This window comes from Aplysia californica, unplaced genomic scaffold (assembly GCF_000002075.1).
Source record: "Aplysia californica isolate F4 #8 unplaced genomic scaffold, AplCal3.0 scaffold01143, whole genome shotgun sequence".
NCBI lineage: Eukaryota > Metazoa > Mollusca > Gastropoda > Aplysiida > Aplysiidae > Aplysia > Aplysia californica.
The window spans coordinates 172,214-180,127 of NW_004798413.1; the positions used below are offsets into that span (position 1 = coordinate 172,214).

General features: G+C 40.3%; 1 long non-coding RNA gene across 1 annotated transcript; it reads left to right on the plus strand.

Annotated features, from left to right (window-relative positions):
* The first annotated feature begins 580 nt into the window (after positions 1-580).
* LOC106013694 lies at positions 581-5,267 on the plus strand. Its single transcript, XR_001185410.2, has 3 exons — positions 581-854; positions 2,869-2,940; positions 5,023-5,267. It is a non-coding gene; the product is annotated as an uncharacterized LOC106013694 (long non-coding RNA).
* Positions 5,268-7,914: the final 2,647 nt, after the last annotated feature.

Here is a 7,914-nt window from a genome sequence, read left to right on the forward strand (position 1 = left end):
CTATGGAAGTCACCAAACTTTGTCGGCCATTTTCTCGTAAATTTTACTTCTGAAAGCAGGCGACCTCACATCCTTCAATCGCAAATATCTCGACTTCTATTCAAGATAAATGGATTTTTAAGAAACCGAAAGCAAGGCAAATGAAAAACCTTTAAGATCATACCAATAACTCCATATGCCCAAAAATTGACGAGCGCCTGATTCCACCGCGTCGTGACACATATAATACAGTCCTTTTACTGCTTTAAAAATTTTTAATGTTGATTTTGTTTTGCTTCGTAAATGTCAATTTTTGATTTATTATCTAGCCTGTTAACTTGTTTATTTAAATAATATTTTGTATGAAACAAAACGGGTTTTTCTGTAGGCGCTCTTTTAGTGTTACATGTATTTCTTTCATTACAATGATCTTGAATTGCCTTTTTAAAAAAAAGATAAATCTTCCATAGTAACGGTGTTTCCACACGTTGAATGCTTCTAAAATATAAAAAAAATTAATTAAAAAACCCAAATAACCCACATGCATTAATATATTATTTTTTTATTCTCTTCATTCAGCTGAGATTCAAATAATTATCCATAATGATGTTTACAGCAATTGTTCATGACGATTATCTGTATTAATTATGATTATAATAATTACTATACTACATGTATTATTAGCTTAAACATTGACCTTATTGGGAATGCTTACTTCGGCAGGCTGAAGGGAATGCGTGTCACTCTCATGACCACTGCGACGCTCTCGAATGCTGTGAAAAGGTCAGGGTCACAAAGAGAGGTGAAGGTCTCGGGATAGTGCCGGGATTCTGTACGAGACTTGCAGCAGAAGGAGAGACATGCGCCCCGTACAGGTAAAGTCGAATTAGATCTATCCCTCGCGTTACCGACCCTTCATTCTTGTTTTGTATGTCCACGATTATACGGGGTGCCCACTACGGCTGGGATCGGTCGATCGCCCGACTCGATCGCCTCAAAAACAAACGTGTTTGTTTTCAGTTTCAAGCGATCGAGTCGGGCGATGGGCCCGATCCAGTTGTAGTGGGCACCCCGTATTAAAGATGAATTAAACTCGGCCCTCTGTGAGAGAACTGGTCCCGGCCTAACTCCATAGAATTAACACTTGTAAGTCGAGTAATAAAATCTGGCTGAGTTGCCAGGGTGAAAAGGCCACACAATGAAGGAAAAAATAGTGTAGAAAATATTCTGAAATGAACTAAACAAAAATAAATACTCAAGACAGCTTGTTTACTTGACTTCCATTTTTGTTTCTGATTAAAAGTCTGAGTGTTATTTCTATAGAGTTAAGCAGGGACCACTTCTTTCGAAGAGTGCCTAAAACTCCCCGTACTTCTGAAGAACTTTATAGGTAGAAATATGTTGCGTCTCACGCCCCCCCCCTCCCCCACACCTCCCGTTCCCACACCACAGCCCTCCGTTCAATGAAGGGAAAGCTGCAACGCCACTGTGGCCAGTACAATGAACCCAGGTGTAGAGGTGGGTAAAATCCGGACAACCTATCCGGAAAGCCGGATAATTCTCATTGAAACATTATCCGAATTCAGACCCTTAAACTCTCTTTCCTGACCCGTTTGCCGAAGTGAGTGCATCCATTTGTAGAAGGGTTTCTAACCCGTTTGTCAAAGTTTTTCTAACCCATGAATATGCAAAAGCGGTACATAACATAATATGCTGATGAGGTGAACTAACACATCTTACGGAATTTGCTAAAATTACTCATTGTCCAGCCGTACCCAGGTGATGCACACCTTGTAAGGCAGTTCAACATTAGGGAAAGGGGGGGGTGTACTCAGAACTTTTACTGTGCTGTAAAAGAGCTCTCAACAGCGCAAACTCTGAACGGTACAACCTCTGAACGGTACAATCCCTAAACTGTGGAACCTCTGAACGGCAGAATCCCTAAACTGCGCATCTTCTGAAAGGTGCAACCTTTAAACATAGAAAATAAATTAATTTACAATAACAACAAATTCAAAAGTATAAAACAGAGGAGACAAGTACCTAGTTACTTTTTTCCTTGTTTTTCAATGCAATAAAGATGAAGAAGCACCTGGAGGAGCCTTTGAGGCGACAGGTTGAACCTTGAACCTTATCAGCCACAAACGTTTTAATTTTATATTTTAATTTCATATTTTTATATTGACCGGCAATTATTCAAGACTCTCCCTGCCTACTCTGATGATGATGATGATGATGATGATGATGATGATGATGATGATGATGATGATGATGATGATGATGGTGATGATGATGATCGTTGTACCTGTAGAGATGGAGATCTTTTTTGTGACAATGGCCAATATGCAGAAGCTCTGGGTTCAGATCCAAGGGTGGCATGGTTGGATTTCCTTTATGATCAGCATACTGACAAGGGGCCTAGTGGTGCTAATTTTGTTCGTTTTGTTCGAACTGGGATTTGGGAAAGAATGGATTTTTCAAAGGAGGATGCCTTAAATGATTAGTACCTTTTTTTCCTGCTACTCCGAAAATCAAGCTGCTAGGCGCCTTCCTGGTCACGACTCACCATGAAACCAATCAAAAACAGTTTGAAATGGTTATGGTCCCTATCAGTTTTTTTTAGTACTTGTTGTATGCATCCATCAAGACACTATTTTTAGATTGTGTAATATGTGTGCTAAAACGACCAACCATGTCAGAATCAACACGGGCTGTGAGCTAAGTTGTTCAGAAATCATTCTTGAGAATCGAACTTACTGATTTTGCTTGCAAGTTTTAAGACTAACTATTGCACTGCATATGCCGATCTCATTTAAAGAAGAGACCAACAATATGCTTTAAAAAATACATTAAATATTTTCTTGTAATTTTATTTTCTTCAATTCACAGCCCTTGTTCGTGTCAAAAGGGTCTGACCTGTGAACCCGTGAAGTTTAAGGGTCAACAGCTTTACCAAGTTCGGTGAGTGGAGTGTTTGTTGTACTGTTTTGTTTTACGCCCCAACAAACACAATTCAGATCTTTTGGGGGTGAGTTTTTCGCCACGTCAGTCAAGACCATAAGTGGGGCTCATCATCCCATCAGACAAATGTGGATACATGTAGGCATACTGGATTAAAAGAAACCCCACAACAAACAAACAAACAGACAAATAAAAAAACTGTTAACAGCGAAGTCGAGAGTTATGATCACGGTACCTCATCGAATGAAGAACAACTCTTTCAACATTCCCAACCATGCTCTTTCGTTTCGCTTTCACAACCTAAAAGGCAATCAACAATTTGTTATCCAAAGGCGCGTTTGCTAAATTTAAAGACATATTCTTAAGGCAAAGTACAATTTGGTCGCTTTTAAGGACAAGCGGGCTAACCCAGTTTTCGGGGGTTTCCAGAAATCTTGAATTACACTCAAAATGAGCATTGCCCTACCTATTGGAGAAATTTGGTTTCATTGGTGTGTATATTTGATTGGTCATTGAGAAAACTCTCCTTTTCTTTTAAAGGAACTGAACAAAAGTCCAAAAACGTTACCTTCGATTATCTCAAAACAGCATTTTTCGGGCTAGCCCCCTCGAGCTTAAAGGTGACTATATCACCTGACAGACTGAGATAGTCATAATATATCGCGTGGCCACTGTCAGCAGTGGACATCCCCAATTTTTTGTCAAAGTCAAAGAAAATTAAAAATCCACCTCTCTTGACGTCAGTGCTCACTGTATGATCTAGCCCTTTTTGAGCCACACCGACCAAATACAACCTTCTCGTAATGTTGCCCTACCGGCTTTTACCGGCTTTCTCGCTGTAGAGTCATATCTGCTTTTACCGGCTTGGCGCACTCGCCTTTAGTGTAGGCTTAAAATCAGAACATTCCACTCTAAATCTAAATGCTGACGTCCAAGGTCTTTGTATGTGAAATTTCCTTGAAATACGTCATTTAGTTAAAAATGCCACACCCCCTGCGCCTGTGAAAAACTCTAATGAAATGACTGGTAGCTTTAAAGGACAAACGGGCTAACCCAGGTTTTGGGGGTTTCCAGAAATCTTAATCATTGCCCTACCTATAGGAGAAGTTTGGTTTCATTAGTGTATAATATTATATTTGTTTGGTTATAGAGAAAACTCTTCTTGTCCTTTAAAGAAACTGAACAAGGGTAAAAAACTTTACCTTCGATTTTCTCAAAACATCATTTTTTCGGGATAGCCCCCGTGTGCTTAAGAGCGACCAATTCGGTCCTGGGAAACCATCAGCTGGCCGCCATTTTGGTTCTGCTGCGCTGACCTGCTGACCTATTTATGGTGTTAAGAGGGCAAGAGTGTGGTCCTAGGCTAGAGAAGAGTTCATGCGGATAAGGTCAAGGGTCGGCCGTCGCCCTAGATAACTCAGGCAACAAAATCAGAGTTAATTTTGGTTTTTTTTCCTTTTAAATATACTGGTCGTTCGGCAGCTGAGAGACGAAACCTTTCTGGACCGTTTTCAAATACAATCCCACAATTTTGGAGGGCTGCCTGTAGAGTAAAAACATGAACATTCCTGGAGAAGAGGATGTTACGAGTAACAATTGCTCCAGAGAAACTGGGAATATAGTATTGTTTGTTTTAGTAACAGTTTTACAGCTCTTGCAAGACAATAAGGTCATACAAGTGCCGAAAATTAGAGGTGCTGCAAGAGAGTAGTAAACGCCAAAAAGAGGGGAGGAAAGGACGATAGATGTCTGATAAAAAAAGAAGGAAAACCCCCCCACACAAGAGCACCCGCCAACCACCCACATATAATATTGTTTTTTAGTTATTTGAAATATTCTCAAAAGACGACCAAGAAGGCACGATCGATCACTTCCGGGCGTGTTCCTTTTATCACACATAAATGCTTATCCAAACTGTCGTAATGTTTAAAAAAAAAATTCGAACACATTTAATTTACTATGTTTAGTAATCCTTTCCTAAGTTAACTTTAAAGGCTCCAAATACCCGTTTTTATTCAAGTTACATATTTCCACCATACCTAGCCCGACTAATTTCACTCGTATTAAATCTTCTTCCCACAGACAAATTGGCATCTGCAAGTCCATCGTGTCTGACACTACGGAGTAGACCCCAAGAAGTATTCAGATAAGAAACTTATCGTGTATGATTGTTTTATTAGAATTGTTCAAACACAAAAGAGAAAGTTCCACGTCCAAGCAACTGTACTTTTTACCAAATATATACTATTTTGATTAGAGTCTTTCGGATAGGCGGTCACGACGCCGTCAGCGTAATAAAAGACGAATGATGTTAATCAATAAAACAAGTTGTGTGTTCTGTTTCCTGACAAACAATAAATGTGTTTGCAGGTGAAAGAGAGAAACAGAGAGAGGGAGAGAGAGAGAGAGAGAGAGAGAGAGAGAGAGAGAGAGAGAGAGAGAGAGAAAAGCGGAGTAAAGGAAGAGTTACCCTGTATTCTTTTTTCTGTTTTATCAACGTTCGCTGACACTGAAGCATACCAAAGGCATATTCTGCGCTTTTGACACTTAATGCCATGCAAAATATCCCATTCACTTAACTATCTTAACAAAAGGAGTCAAATTATAAGATCATATTGTAATTGTGAAATCGACACCCAGGGATTTTTAACGTGCGCAACTTGAACACGGGACCTCCGACATTTTTTTGCCCTTATCGGAGAAGGCTAGGTGATAGATCCTGTCATGTTTCGTCGCATTATTCGTTGAATCTCCAACCCTAAGGGAGGTAACGGAATTCACTAAAAATCAAAGAAAAGAAAATGGTTGCGTCCCTTCCTTCCTTTACACCTGATTCATGTAAATCAAACAGTCTCCGTGTACACACACGCTGGAGAGCCCCCCGAGCCCCGTTAGTTTTGCCGGAGACTTCTGTATACTAAGCTGTCCTTAGGGAAACGTAAAGTTGGTAAGCCAAAAATGTCATAAAAACACCCCCAAAACGTCCATGAAGGACCTCAACATTATCCCTTGACATAAGATCCGCAATTTACACAAACACAAGATTCAACCAAATGCACCAACTATTTACAACCAGGTAATCATCGCTACATTTAAGAAAGATAATGCTGGAATGTTCCCCCTTATTCCTGTATTGTGCTGAGATCTGGACTTTAAAAAAATAAAGAAGGAAACAAAATAGCTGCGTCTGAGACGTAGTGCTACAGCAACGCATGGCCAGCATTAGCTGGAAAACAAAACGGGCGAAGAGCAACGTGTTATATATTTTCCACAAGAGACAAACACGGCTTGAATGAAATAAAATGTAAAAAATACAATACTCTGGTGACTTTAAAGAAACTACACCATAGAGAAAGAGGTGCTTGAAAGAAGGATGTGGAGGAAGACAAAGAGTAACATGGATCATCATCATCATCCGGTGCCTTGCCTACTGGCGTGAGCGATCATGGACCTCCACTTCACCCTGTCCTGCGCTGCAGCAATGGTGTCTGTTGTTCTTGCTGCTCCCAACCATGTTGTCATCTTGTCCAGTATCTTTTCCCTCTGTCTGCCTCTGCCTCTCTTTCCATCAAACTTTCCTGTTGTTACAATATTCTCTAATGCTTCTTTCGCATTGTGTGTCCGAGGAAATTTGCCTGTCGTTTTCTTATATTCGTGATAAGTTGTTTTCTATAATTTGCTTCAACCAGGACTTCTTCATTTATTTTTCTAGCTCTTTATTTATTGAAGTGTTATGATCCATAATGTTCTAGGGAAAGAATACAGCAGTGGTTTTCCCTTGCCTTCTGCTGGATTTTTGTACTGTTTACTCCGCTAGCCTTTGTCCAAAAGGACTAACCCACAAGGCAGTGGGGGCAGGTGGCTGGTTTCGGCGCCTCCCTCTCGCCTGACAGTCTCTTTACTGAGCACATGAGGTATTTTATAGAGACAGGATTGCCACCACCCTGTCCCACCTCGCTCTCCAAGACTGTCGCCAGTTGGTCCGCGACTGCTTATTGGTTATTCGCAGCTACTCTACATAATGTAGACCGTTCCACTATCCGCCACCTGTGGACGCAGTGGGTTGGGGATGGTCGCTCCAGCTTTACCCACATGGATGGACAACACAAAAACATGGACAGGCTTGGGTATTGCAGAATGTGCAACGGCAGGTCGCGACCTGCAGGTGAAGGATGGAGTGTCATTACACGTCAACCTCTGAGTCAGAGATGACACCTCCAGGTACCCCAGGTATGGAAGAGTCTACATCCCGATAGACCTACTTGGAGAGCAGAAATTACTGAGGGCAGAAAATCACAAGATGAGACTTTACAAATCAACAATGCCAAGGCCAAGAGAGAAGCCCTCAAGTTCACACTTCCTCAAGTGGAAATGCAGCTTTTAGAGGCTCAGGATAAGGCAAACAATATACTGCCAGACTTGCTCTGATTGGCCATAACAGAAAACAAGAACATCACCTTATGAATGTTCTCTATTTGTCTTTAAGAAATAGTCTCCTTTTCAACTGCATTGGACGTCGTCAGATATTGATAAACTACTATTACTGCCACTATAATAATAATAATAATAATAATAATAATAATAATAATAATAATAATAATATTATTATTATTATTATTATTATTATTATTATTATTATTATTATTATTATAGTGGCAGTAATAGTAGTTTATCAATATCTGACGACGTCCAATGCAGTTGAAAAGGAGACTATTTCTTAAAGACAAATAGAGAACATTCATAAGGTGATGTTCTTGTTTTCTGTTATGGCCAATCAGAGCAAGTCTGGCAGTATATTGTTTGCCTTATCCTGAGCCTCTAAAAGCTGCATTTCCACTTGAGGAAGTGTGAACTTGAGGGCTTCTCTCTTGGCCTTGGCATTGTTGATTTGTAAAGTCTCATCTTGTGATTTTCTGCCCTCAGTAATTTCTGCTCTCCAAGTAGGTCTATCGGGATGTAGACTCTTCCATACCT